The sequence below is a fragment of the Zea mays genome, chromosome 4, assembly GCF_902167145.1.
Source record: "Zea mays cultivar B73 chromosome 4, Zm-B73-REFERENCE-NAM-5.0, whole genome shotgun sequence".
NCBI lineage: Eukaryota > Viridiplantae > Streptophyta > Magnoliopsida > Poales > Poaceae > Zea > Zea mays.
The window spans coordinates 172,508,392-172,522,758 of record NC_050099.1 but is presented as its reverse complement, the minus strand read 5'-3'; the positions used below and the strand labels follow the sequence as shown (position 1 = coordinate 172,522,758).

The 14,367-nt window shown below is 41.3% G+C and overlaps 1 pseudogene; it reads left to right on the top strand.

Moving 5' to 3' along the window:
• The first annotated feature begins 814 nt into the window (after nt 1-814).
• Nucleotides 815-13,919, top strand: LOC103655682 (dynamin-2A-like; annotated as a pseudogene).
• The last annotated feature ends 448 nt before the right edge of the window (nt 13,920-14,367 follow it).

The window sequence follows — 14,367 nt, the reverse complement described above, 5'->3', positions numbered from 1 at the left end:
TGTAAAACCACACAACCCCTCGGCTCTTGCGTGAGTCGTTGTAATTGTACCGAGTGGGGCGAGAGTCTTGCGAGACCGTGACAACCGCGTTTGTGTCACGGCCGCCACCGTGTACCGGAGGGAACGAGGCCCGCGGCGTTTCGACCGGAAGCTCGATAGTGGAGACGGCGGGGAGCGTCCGAGAGGAGCCGGAAGCGGAGCACCACTTGCGCGTGGAGAAGGCCCGTGGCTCTCTACGGAGTTACTCGACCGTGGTGCTTGGCCCTCGCGTGGGCTTCCCTTTGCGTAGGGGCACCAACGAGGATTAGTCGGAACCTTGCGTGGTTCCGGATACCTCGGTAAAAATACCGGCGTCTTCCACGAGAGTTTGCTTCTCTACTTAGCTCTTTACATTCCGCATTTATATTAAGCATTTAAGTTTCAATCTTATTGTCATACTTATTTAGTGTAGATTGAAACTTAGCCTTTGCGGTAGAGATAGCAACACTTAGACAAAACCGAGTTTACACATTCTAGTTTTGATTATTTGCATAGGTTTTGCTCTAGGGATTTAATTGTGGCCTAGTTTAGTAAAACTTTTAGAAGTCCTAATTCACCCCCCCTCTTAGGCGTCACCCGTTTCCTACAGGTCTCTAGTATGCTTAGTGTACTGGTGCTCCTGCTCATTTTCTTTTGTTGGGTGGTGTGTTGAGTTGTATGAGGTTCTTTAACACCTCACCCCATCTTTTTCTACTTAATATAATGATACGCAACTCTCCTGCGTATTCGAGAAAAAAAAATAGTAGCAGTAGATATGTCTATCCTGAGACCGCCTATGGCTATAAAGGCGGCTGGGCATCAGCTGTAATAATCAACCAGGAATAAGATCTCCCTTCTGTTTGGGCGAGATCACCTGGGATCATCCTGGCCAGGCACGACACCGGCGCAGGAGATCTAGGTGATCAGCGCCCTCTTCTTCAATACACCTTGCGCCACTCCAATCTCCCTCTCCACTCCCCATTGAAGGACACCAGGAAACTAAGGTTACAGACTCACCAGCGAGGAGTCGGTAACAATATGTAACTGCATTTAGGTTAGATGCTCTAGGCTTTTTCTTCTATCATTCAACAAAAAGCCTTTGAGGATCGAGTTAATTCTCATCTAATGAAACATCTTAGAATTGTATGATTGCAAATGTTCTTGTCTGTACTAACTTCCAGTTAAGTCCAAATAAAAGTCGACATGTTGACTCATGGTGCATTTGGTTCAACCTTTTGAACCTACTTCTGCTTTGAAAAACCAGAAGCTAAACCAAAGGGGTTCAGCTTTTCTGCTGCTACTTTGGAAAAACAGTTTTTTGTAGTACAAATTTGAAAGCAACTTGGACCCTACTTTTTGCTGCTTATCCAAGTTCGATATATTAATAAAAAGATACGAAAAATAGAAATTAAAATGAGATTAAAAATAATTAAGTGTTATAATAAACGAAATAAAAATATTTTTAATAAAAAATATTAAAAATGGAACTGTAAAATTGATTTATTAATTCAATATATTAATGAAGAGATATGGCAAATTGAAAATAAGATGGGACTAAAAATAATGAAGTGTTAGAATAAATGAAACAAAATATATTTTTTTAATAAAAAAATTATATAGCATGTGGAGTTTAGTTTTATTTTATTGAAATATCAGGAACATTAATACGAAATCGTTTTTTAATTAGATACATTGATTAAGAGATATATATAGTTAAACAAAGAGCATATAAGCAGTATACAATTTGTTTACTGTAGACAACTCACAACAGTTTGAACCAAACGACTTTTAACTTTTTTACAGTAGACAGCTCACAACTGAACCAAACACACCCTCAATGATCCTACCACAACTTTTGCATCTGTAGTTACGAACCGACATTCGAATGGTAAGATGACGCCATGTGAAAAACTGATACATCGTCAGTTTTTACTTGACTACTAAAATGTCAATTTGATGATTGCCCCTGAAAGCTCCTTTTAATTTCTATTAGTCACTAGGCCAATGAACTATGAAATTTTTACGAGTCACCTATTATATCTACCAGTTGAGTTTATATTAGCTCATAATGCTTAAATTGCATACACCCTGCTTCAATTTCAGACTTCAGGGTAAATCTCAGATAGTGCAAGATGAACTTGCAAGGCTAGGAGAACAGATGGTACAAAGTGCTGAAGGAACAAGAGCTGTTGCTCTGGAGCTATGTCGAGAATTTGAAGATAAATTTCTTGCTCATATTACTTCTGGTAAGGTTAGTGACAAGCCCTGTTAGTGGCTTTCTGATTGTATCTAAGATGTTGCCAAATGAAATAACTGATTACTAGATTGTTGTACTGTTTCCACTCAAAGGGGTCCGGTTGGAAAATAGTTGCAAGTTTTGAAGGCAAGTTTCCTGATAGGATTAAACAACTTCCATTGGACAGGCATTTTGATTTGAATAACATGAAGAGGGTAAATTTCAAAAGCTGTTCTATATTTAATTATTGATTGTGCAATGGCCTATAATGAATGGAATTCTCTTCTTATAGATTGTGTTGGAAGCGGATGGCTATCAACCTTATTTGATATCTCCAGAGAAGGGTTTACGATCCTTAAAAAAAGGAGTTCTTGAAAAGGCCAAGGAGCCATCACGACTCTGTGTTGAAGAGGTATGTTTTAATTGATAGAATTCACACCAGTTAAAGCTACTTACTTGTCTAGATCTATTTTCCCCTGAATTTGGGTGAAGATAAACTTAACAGTTAAGATATATTTTGTACCTTTAGATTATCACACTTCCATGAATATTTAACTGATTCTGTAGCTTCTGATATGCTAACTAGTTATTGTGTCTATCCACACACTAGGTACACCGAGTTTTGTTAGACATAGTAAATGCTGCTGCAAATGCTACACCAGGACTAGGAAGATACCCTCCATTCAAGCGGGAGGTATGACTTTGCTCTTTTGCTGTAACCAGTTTTCCCTTCTTTTTTCTACTTGCATTTACTATTCATGTTAAGCCTAATTTCTGAACATGACATTCCTTTGCTAAGGTCATTGCAATTGCATCTAATGCATTAGATGCTTTCAAAATTGACGCGAAAAAGATGGTGGTTGCACTTGTTGATATGGAGCGAGCTTTTGTTCCTCCACAACACTTCATCCGATTAGTACAGAGGAGGTCAGTACGCTTTGAAAAAATATATTGCCTATTTTATTAAATATGCTGTAATGTAAGTTTAACAAATAATCTGCTCTACCTGATTTATGTCATTATGTATTGCATAAATTTCATTTAGCAATCCTTCTCTTTCCTAATTTTGATTTATTTTGTCATAAAAATCTTGCCAACACAAAAAAACCTAAATGACACCATCACCCTAAATTTTAATAGCAAGAAGGCTTCAGTATCCCCCCCCCCCCAAATGAAATGATGCGCTACCAATAAGTGAGGTTCCATTTCTGTGTTCTTGGTGTGGTTTTGCAGAATGGAAAGACAGCGCCGTGAGGATGAGTTGAAAAATAACAGAGCATCTAAGAAAGGGCAAGATGCAGAACAGTTCAAGATGAACCGGGTTTGACTTCTGCCTCTTTTCTCAGGATGCACAAATCTGTGTTGCTTAAGAGCTGTACTAAAAAAGTGACCACTATATTCTTTTTTTTGAAAGGAAGGGGCAAAAGACTTGCCACTCCGAGATATATTAGATTAGAGAGCAAAGAAATGGGAGATACAAACCAAAAAACCAGAGGGTAGAGGATAAGAAAGAAAAAATAAAAGGAGAAGAGCCAAAAAACCCACTAGACCAGATCAACAAGACCACAGCTACTAGCAATATCCGATGACTGCAAGGGCCACTTGATTAACACTTCTATGCTGACTATGGAAAATTCTGTTATTTCTTTCCAGCCATAAATTCCACCAAAAATGAATTAGCAGGCCGTCGAAGCATCTTCTTGATTGTCTGTTGCAAAGGCTACGCAGACCCGTCCACCAATCATACAAAGATGTGTCGCTGAGAATCCCATTCAAGAAAGGAAGGTTGGCCCAGGACAACACTTTGTTCCACACCTCTCTACTGAAGGAGCAGTCCTTGCATAAGTGTAGAATTGTTTCTGGGGCCGAGTTACAGAGACAGCATAATGGGTTGCAAGGCCAACCCCTTTTAAGAAGGTTATCGGCCGTTAGGATTCTCTTATGAAGTAATGTCCAGGCAAAGAAACGGCACCTCGGTTCCACCTTAGCCTTCCAAATAGGGCAGAGATTCATTGTACTGTAGTTGGATGAGAATTGGATGTTGTAAGCACTGCTTGCACTGTACTGCCCATCAGCCGACCATTTCCAAGTAATGGTGTCTTCCAACCCATTGAGTTCTTGCCTGTTACTTATGGCCTGCCAAAGAGAGACGAACTCTCTAAGCTCAACCTCCCCCGAGCATGGGAAGCATAATCGTATCCAATTGTTGTTAGTAAGTGCTTTTTCAACCGTGATATTCTTCCTCTTTGTCTTCCTGAAGAGTGTAGGTGCAATGCTCTTAGGGGCTTGACCATGGACCCAGCTAGATTTCCAGAACTCAGCTATCTTTCCATTGCCAACCGTCACCATTGTGGATGCATTGAAGAGATCTTCATCAGTACTGTCACAAGGAAGCTTCATGGCAGTCCACGCCCTGTCTTTACTCTTCCATCGTAGCCATAACCATCTTAGTCTTAATCCCCTCGCAAAACGCTCAAGATCCAGAATTCCAAGACCCCCCTTACTCTTTGGGAGGCAAGTAGTGGGCCAGTTGATAAGGCAATGACCCCCGGAGCAAGCCTCTGGATTGTTCCCTTTCCACAGGAAGTTGCGTCTCATTTTGTCAATTGAATGCAGCAACCATTTATGAGGCGGAAAAACCGTTAGATGGTAGATTGGCTGTGCAGATAGCACCGATTTTACTAGAGTTTCCCTACCAGCCTTGGACAACAGTTTACCTTTCCAACCAGCCAACCTGTTGTTAATTTTTTCGATTAGTGGTTGGAGATCAGTCCTTTTTACATTCCTGTAATGAAGGGGTAGCCCTAGATACTTTCCGGGTAGGCTAGAGTAATTTCCAGGGAACACGTCCATTAGCGTTGGCCATAAAGATGCTGGATATCGAATTGGGAAAATTTCTGTTTTGTCATAGTTGATCTTTAGTCCTGAACACCCCTCGAACGCGTTGAGAATCCCTTTCACCACTATATTCTCAGTATTAGTTTTTTTCGTGGCTGTTAACATTCTTTTTCATTCATTAGGCTTCAAGCCCCCAAACAGTATCTGATGAAGGTGGTGGTAACCTGAAATCAATGAAGGATAAATCCAATCAGCAAGATAAGGATACAAAGGAGGGACCAAATTTGCAGGTTGCTGGGCCTGGTGGCGAAATAACTGCAGGTATGATAATGTGCCGTAGATGGAACAACCATCATTTATTCTCATAGCAATTTGGCAGTGTTTTTTTCCATATATAACTGTACTAGAACACTTTAGGTTTCTAAAATTTTGGTTGCCTTGTATGAACCATTTTTATAAAAAAATAATATATTTGGTTAATTGTTTACTTATTCATAACTCTTATGTAACCTTTTACTATTTGTATACAATACTTGCATTTAGATTTATGTGTAATGTAGCCATATTTTGTTATTATTTGTTTTCCAACTGTGCAGAGCCATTGTCATACTTCAATTAGTTACATATTTTTTTCTTTTTTTCACCAGGTTACTTTGAAGAGAAGTGCAAAAAATAATGAATGGAGCAAAAGGTGGTTTGTTCTAAATGAGAAGAGTGGGAAGGTTAATAAATCTACTTTATGATTTATGCAATCATGATTTTTCCTAAATGTTATATTTTGATAATTGTTCTGACATTTTTTGTCTTCTTTATTTGAGATGGCTTAACAACCTTACGTGATTTTCTATGATCCTTTTCCCCTGTCCAGCTTGGATACACTAAGAAGCAAGAGGAGAGACATTTCCGAGGCGTCATTGTCCTGGAGGTTTGCTTAGATGTCAAACTTATATTATGAATAACAATCGCTGTTTGATAGATGCCCCTCTTGACATTAACATGTTCCCCAATTTAAACCTTTCACCATCATTTTGTACCAAATATATTTTCAGACATAGTTTCATGACAAATAGGAAAATAGTTTCTACAACTGGTCTTAATATGTTTTTTTATATTATCAGCAGAAGCTAAATGTTTATTACAGTTACATTTTGAAAAGGAAGTAGTATACTTCCAGCCACATTAAACGGTTTCTTTCATTGTGGAAAGTTGGATTCATATCTGAACTGAGTGACAACATGTACAGGGAAGCGTGATACGATCTGTTTCTAATAGAATTATCTGCTGCGATATTTAGGAATGTAACCTCGTAGAGATAGAGGAGGAGGAGATCTCAAAGAGTTCTAAGGATTCGAAGAAGGCAAATGGACAAGATAAAGGCCCAAGTCTTGTTTTTAAGATTACTAATAGGGTTGCCTACAAAAGTGTCTTAAAAAGTCTGTTCCTGTACGTTATTTGGGGGGTGGGGGATTCCTTTTGTCTTTTTTTTTTGGTTGCTATTAATGCCTTTTCATGTTTACAGCTCACAGTGCCGTTATATTGAAGGCTGAGTATGGCTGACAAAATAGAATGGATCAAGAAGATAAAAGGTGTTATTCAAAGCAGAGGGGGCTCTGTTAAGGGTCCAACTGAGGATAGTTTATGAGACAAAGCCGTTCAGATGGATCCCTTGTAAGCTCTGGCCATGACTTGTCACTTGTGTCTTAGTACATGTATTTTTTCGGTGGACCTTTTAGCCTTAGCATAATCGTCACCTTGGCCAATGCAAAGGTCAATCGTCTAGCCTGTGTGAACTGTTGCAAGTGCAATTGAACCTGCTAGCTTATACCTTCCCAAAGCAAACATGTCAAGTCGGACTGACTAAAGTTGGGCGGGTAAAAAAGAATATGTGGACATGAAAGGAAAGGAAAAGTGTGGTCAATGGAGAGTCATTTTGCAGGTCACCTACCGAGCGGATATTTCTCATTTCTTGCTATCTACTAAAGAATATCTATTGTTTTTTACCTTACCTAAAGGCTAAAGCATGTTTTTCATTTAAATGTATCGAACATAAGATCACTTATTTTACTGTTATTCTGCAACTCTTTTCTGTTTAAGGATACAATGACCCGGAGGCCTGCTGATCCTGAAGAAGAACTTCGATGGATGTCTCAAGAAGTTCGTGGTTATGTTGAAGCTGTTTTGAACAGTTTTGCCGCAAATGTTCCAAAGGTTTGTACTCGTAGTTTCAATCGATAATCTGAACCTTGTGATTCATAGAGTAATGTTCATCGTCTTCTGCATGACTAGGCTCTTGTACTTTGCCAAGTGGAGAAATCAAAAGAAGATATGCTAAACCAATTATACAGCTCAATAAGGTTGGTTGTTATTCTACGAAAATAAATTAGGCATAGTTATCCTTCTTGAATGAGCTCACTCATTTTCCCCTCCTTCACTGAAAATTGTAATAAACTACGCTCAAAGCATAAGACACATTAGGGATGGACACAACGACTGATAAGGCCTTGGAAGTTGGAACCTAGAGAAAGAAAAGAGATAATTACCAATATCATGCTACCCCTATTTAGCTTAGAAACTTGAGAGAGAACAATTAATGAGGTATTAACCATGAATGTGAGGGAATATACTACAAAAAGAGCAAAGCCTAAAAAACATCAACAAATTTACATGAATGGCTTGACAAAACTATATGCCATATAAAAAGACAAGGCGGTGCCATCTAGATGGAACTACATGTCCAGTGTCATAGGTTCCCACATAAGTGGGATTTGAGGAAGGAATAAACCGAGGCAAACCTTCCTCCCGCAAATACGAAGATATTGCATTGAATTCGTGACCTCATGACTCAGTGAGACAGCTCTCACTAGTGTACCAGGCCCGCTCTTCTACCATCTAGATGGATTTGCAACAAAATACTTTTTTGTGATTCCTGGCTGGCTATGTGAAGGTCTACTTATGATCTTGTTAGTTAGGTGTTTTGCATATTACAACAATAACAGAACATTTTATCCTAAGCAAGTTGGGATAAGCTAGAGTTAAAAACCTAATAGAATCCATAAGTTCATGGTTCGGACACATGGATAATTGTTTTCCATACACTCCTATCCAAGGCTAAAGCTTTGGATATATCCTATCTTTTACTACCTCTTCCTATGTCAACTTTAATCTTCCTCTTCCTCTCCCTTTCCATGTCAACTTCGGTCTTCCCCTCTTCTCGTTACTATCACGCCTTAGGATCCCACTACGCACTGGCGCCTCTGGAGTCTCTATTGGACATGTATAATATAAACCATCTCAACCGATGTTGGACAAGCTTTTCTGCAATTGGTGCTACCTCTAGCCTATCACGTATATCATCACTCCAGACTCGACCCCTTCTTGTATGGTCACAAATCGAACACAACATATGCATTTATGCAACACTTATATGCTAAACATGTCATCTTTTGAGTTGGTAGATGGTCTGAGTAGCACTCCTCATGTCCTGGGTCGACTCACCGTGGGAGCGAATTTTCAGGCTGCGGTTAAAAAAATCCTCTCGTCTGTCCCACGCTAAAGCACATGTCTAAGGCTCGGCTCCGGTCGCGGTCATTCTCATATGGGCTACGGTGCCGCTATGTATGGGTAGGGCAGGGGTTCGGGGGGTTTTCTCGACCTGCATGAGAATGTCTTCTTAACAAAATACCGCGAGGGCGGTCTTACCCCGCAGGTCGAGTTTTTTTTGTAGGCTAACATTATGTACCATACAACATAGCAGTTCTAATCGCCGTCCTATAAAACTTGTCTTTTTAGCTTCTGTGGTACCCTCTTGTCATATAGAATATTAAATGCTTGATGTTATTTCATCCATCCTGTTTTGATTCTATGGCTAACATCTTCATCAATATCTCTGTCTCTCCGTAGATTCATCAATGTCTCTGTCTCTCCGCCTCTAAAGGTGTTTTGCATATTACATTCTAAGAAATGAGGAAACCGATAAAGTAGTGCCTCTATCTATACTTTAGTTCTACAAATTAATATGCTTAATTACTTCTCACACTGATGTCTTTGGTATTATTGCACTTATAACTTTTACGCATCACGCAGGTGCAGGCACAATATATTACTAGTATTTGTATTTCTCATCTTGTTTTATCATTTGCTTTACTAGTATATTTTGTGAACTTTGTTCTAGGAGAAGTTTATTAAATTTGCAGTCTTCTTTTACTTGTGTGCTTCACCTTTTCCTGTTGTTTCACTTTGTGCTCCTGTATTGTGACTGTTGAAGGGTGTCACTAGTATTTTGAAGTACTTTGAAGAAAATGTTTTGTTCCACTGTCATTTCATTTTACTGCAATAATTCATTGCTGAGCCACTTACTTTTTCTCACTTCTAGTGCACAAAGCAATGCAAAGATCGAAGAACTACTCCAAGAAGACCACAATGCTAAACGTAGGCGGGAAAAATATGAAAAACAATCATCCCTCTTATCAAAGCTCACTCGCTAGCTCAGCATTCATGACAATAGAGCAGCTTCATATGCGAACGATAGTTCTGGAGCTGGTAAGTTCTATATACTTCAAACAAGAACCTTCTTCATTGTAGTCCAGAAATGCACATTATAATGATCTTGCAACAATTTAGTATGATGCTTAGTTTATAAGTTCACCTGCAATTTCTAGAAGCTCAGATAACTAGTGTTACTAACCTTGGTATTAACAAGTGATAACCAGTCCCTATGGACTATAGAATATATATATAGACATTAGGCCTAGGTCTAATGGGCCTTAACACCCCTCTCAAACTCAAGGTGGAAGTGAAGGATCTAAAGCATTGAGTTTGATCAAGTGAAACTAATGTTGTGCTCTGGTTTGCACTTTGCTGAAGAAATCCGCCAATTGAGATTCCGAGAGCACATATTGAAGATCAATATTCTTCTGATGACAATTGAATCGGGTGAACGATGCATTAACACCAATGTGTTTAGTAAGTTCATGCTTCACTGGATCATGTGAAATCTGTATAGCGCCCATGTTATCACATAACAGAGGTGTAGGGGTGTCACAAGAGACCAGTGAACAACCAAGAGCCATCGCATCCAAATAATTTCAGCAACAGTAGTAGCAAGAGCTTGAAGTTCTACTTCAGTATTAGAACAAGGTATTGTTGCTTGTTTCTTGGATTTCCAGGCAATAGGGGAGGATCCAAGTAGAATACAGTAACATGTAATAGAGCGGCATTCAATTGGATCACTCGCCCAAATTGCATCAGAGTAAGCATGAAGCTGAAGTGGGCTATCAGAAGCATAGAATAAACATCTAGATCTTGTCCCGCGTGAATATCTCAGAACACGAAGCAAATGACCATAATGAACTGAGGTAGGTGTGGATACAAATTGGCTCAGAATATGAACAACATGAGCAATATCAGGTCTAGTGATTGTGAGATAAACATGGTTGCCGACAATATGTCGATATCGAGATGGATCTACTAGTGGTGTCCCGTCAGTCGGACAATGTTGTAAATGAATATTCATTGGTGTCACAGTTGTGTGTGTATCAGTAAGACCAGAACGATCAAGATCTTGTATGTACTTGGATTATGACAGATAAAAACCTTTTGAGGTATGTTGTACTTCAATTCCCAAGAAATAGCTGAGAGGTCCCAAATGAGACGTATGAAATTCCTTACTAAGATGCTTGTTTACAAGAGAAATATGCTCTGAATCGTCACCTGTAATCAGCATATCATCCATATATAATAGGAGTAAAGTACGACCTTTTGTAGAGATATGAACAAATAATGCAGGATCATGATCACTAGGAGAAAAACCACCAGCCGTGATGACAGAAATAAATCTCTTAAACCAAGCACGAGGAGCTTGTTTCAGACCATATAAGGCACGACGGAGACGACAAACATGCCCTTGGGGAGTCTCAACCCCTGGAGTGGGATGCATATAAACTTCATGCAGATCGCCATTAAGAAAATCATTTTTAACATCCATTTGAGAGATAGTCTAAGAAGATGAGGCTGCAACAACAATCAAAGTACGGAGAATAGTCATATGTGCAATTGGTGCAAATGTCTCATCATAATCAAGTCTCTATCTCTCAATGGAACCATCATATTTTGTCTTAACTTTGAAGACCCATTTACATGTGATTGGTACAACATGCGAGGGTAAAGGAACTATATCCCATGTACCAGTGCGATCAAGGGTAGACAATTCTTCAATCATAGCAAGCTGCCACTGAGGAATCGCAGAAGCCTCCCGATAAGAGGATGGTTCAATAATTGCCACACCAGCGAGTGGAAAACCATAGCGATCTAGAGGTTCAATTGTGCCACGATCACGAAGACGATATCCTTGATTAAAAACATTACAAGACTCAGTATTGTTAGTACAAGAATCTTCATCAGGATAAGTATCAGGACTAGTCGTGGTAATAGGGCAGGAACGACGAATGTAGGTCTGGATGACAGGTGGTTTGGAAGAGTAAGGTGAAGGTGATGTGGAGATGGAAGGTGGTGTTATGGGAATGTGGACATCAGGTGCGGATATAGAAGAGGGTGGCGTAGAAGAATCATGAAATGAAGGAAGACATATGAATGAGGTGGACTCTACGAGAAAATATGACGTGTGAGTGGACCGGTTGTGAAAGAAGGGTCTATTTTCATTAAAACTCACATCTCTTGAAATACGAATGCGACGAGTAGATGGATCGTAACAACGATAGCCTTTGTGTTCAGGACTGTATCCAAGGAAAACAAACTCAATAGATTGAACAAGCAGTTTAGTTCGCTCACAAGGTGGAAACAAGACATAACACGTACATCCAAACATTCGAAGGTGATCATATCGTGGTGTCCCAAAAAGAACTTCACTAGGTATTTTGCCAGAGAGTTTGGATGACAGTTGTCTATTAATGAGATAAACTGCAGTAGGAACAGCTTCACCCCAAAAGTGTGAGGGAACAAAAGAAGATATCAAAAGAGTCCGTGCACTCTTGATAACATGACAATGTTTACGTTCAACAACGCCATTTTGGGCATGAGCACCAAGGCAAGAAAGTTGAGTAAGTGTACCCTCTGAGGTCAATAACTAGCGAAAATTGTCAGATAAAAATTCACCATAATCAAAACGGAAAATTTTAATGGGAGCAAAAAACTGGGTGTGGGTCATGCGAGCAAAAGACTTGTAAATAGAAACCTATTCAGAATAACGTTTCATGAAGTAAATTCAAGTATAACGAGAATGATCATCAATAAAAATAATAGAATATTTATGACCACCCGTGGAGGAAGGCACTCTTGACGTCGACCTGATGGATCGCCCAACCCAAAAGAGGGCGAGGGAGAGGACAGCGCGAACGGTGGCGAACTTGACGATAGGGCTAAAGGTCTCGTCGTAGTCCACTCCGAGGCACTGGGTGAAGTCCTGAAGGATCCAATGGGCCTTGTAGCGGTCGAGGGAGCCATCTGAGGTCAACTTGTGGCGAAAGAGCCACTTACCGGTGACCACGTTAGTGCTTGGGGGACACGACACCAGGTCCTAGGTGTGGTTGGCCAGCAGGGTCGCGTACTCCTCCATAGCGTGACACCAGTGCGGGTCGGCGAGGGCGGCGCGAACGGAGGAGGGGACTAGGGAGGCGTCTGGAGGGGTGGCGGTCGTGTCAGCTGCCAGGATCAACCGGTCGACGGGGCAGAGAACGCCGGCGGCGCATCGAGTCACTATTGGGTGGACGTGCCTGGGGTCGTGGTGAATGGCGATCGGGTGGAACACAGGTGGCTCAGAGCGGGTAGCCGGGATGTCGGGAGCCGCGGGCATGGCCTGCTCGCGTCAGTGATAGACGACGGTGGGGTTGGCCGCGCAGGGGGAGGGTGGCTGGCAGTGCCCGACCAAGAAGATGGCGCGCGCAGTGCAGGGATTGGCGCGGAGCCGGGCGAGATCGGCGAGCTCCAGCGAGCGCACGTAGCCTGGTCGGGACGGCGTAAGGATCAGCGGTGTCGGCCTAGTCCAGGCGCAGACGAGGAGGGAGGATGTCGGCGAGCGCGCGCCTGAGCGGGGCGGCGCAGGGCCCGACGGTTTCGGCCTAGTCCAGGCGGGGAGGGAGGATGGTCGGTCGGCGCCTGGAAGATGGCCGGCGGTGAGGTGGAGGGGAAATCAGGCAGCCAGACAGGGAGGAGCCTAGGCCAGTGGCTGGGGAGGTGGGAGGGGAAGGAAAAATTGGCTCTGTTACAAGTTGGAATGGGAAACCTTAACTGGGTTGGGAGTGCATATATATATACATACTGAGTAATTGGGCCAAGCCCATTACACTGTGGATATGCAAGTAATTACACATGGACTTGCCCCAAAACCCTAACAGTATTCTAATAGAAAACCCTAATTTTGTTATCATGTTACTAACCTTAGGATTAACAACTAATAACAGTCCCTATGTACTATAGGATATATACAGGCAGTAGGCATGGGTCTAATGGGCCTTAACAACTAGTTAAGTATCTAGATCGATATTGCTTGTTGTAAATATGTGGACCAGCTGTACTTTCCATTTGCTGTAGTTTGTTTGCCTTATGGGTAGCAAATTGAGGAGTCTAACCTTGAGTGGGCATAAATCTAATTGCAGAGAGTAGCCCACGGTCTCCTGGCCACTCTGGTGAGGACTGGAAGTCCGCCTTCAACTCGGCAGCAAATGTCTCTGTTAACGGGTCCAGTTCACAGCATGAGACAAGGTCAAGAAGTGCTGATAGAGGCCGACGCCATGAAAATGGGGATGCCACCTCTGGCAGCCGACGCACACCTAACCGGTTACCACCGGCACCACCAAGTGGGGGGAGATACTAAGTATGTTGATTGTTCATTACCTGTGACCAATCAACATCATATGCTCTTGCCAGGTTCTCATCCGCTACAGATATTGGTGGAAGTGCACATCTGGGACCAAAGAACAGAGAGCCTACTGGAAGATGTGGATGGACGGTGTATATCAAGAGAACCAAAGTTGTTTATAGAAAGTTAGAAACATATAGGTCATTGGTGATTGTCATTTTCGGATCGTTTTGGAGTATTGATCCTTTAGATCCTCATAGCCAGTGGGATTTTGTTGCCACGGATCAGTTGGTTTTGGTTTTGTATGATTCTGTTGTATGTCTCATCATCAAACTGGAAAATGTATTCTTTACACCCATTCATGTACCATATTTCCTCCCATTCTTTTTAACTAAACCACATGTTCATTCGTGGTGCCATACTGCTGTATGATTATACTATGCAATTCATTATTGGACTAGAA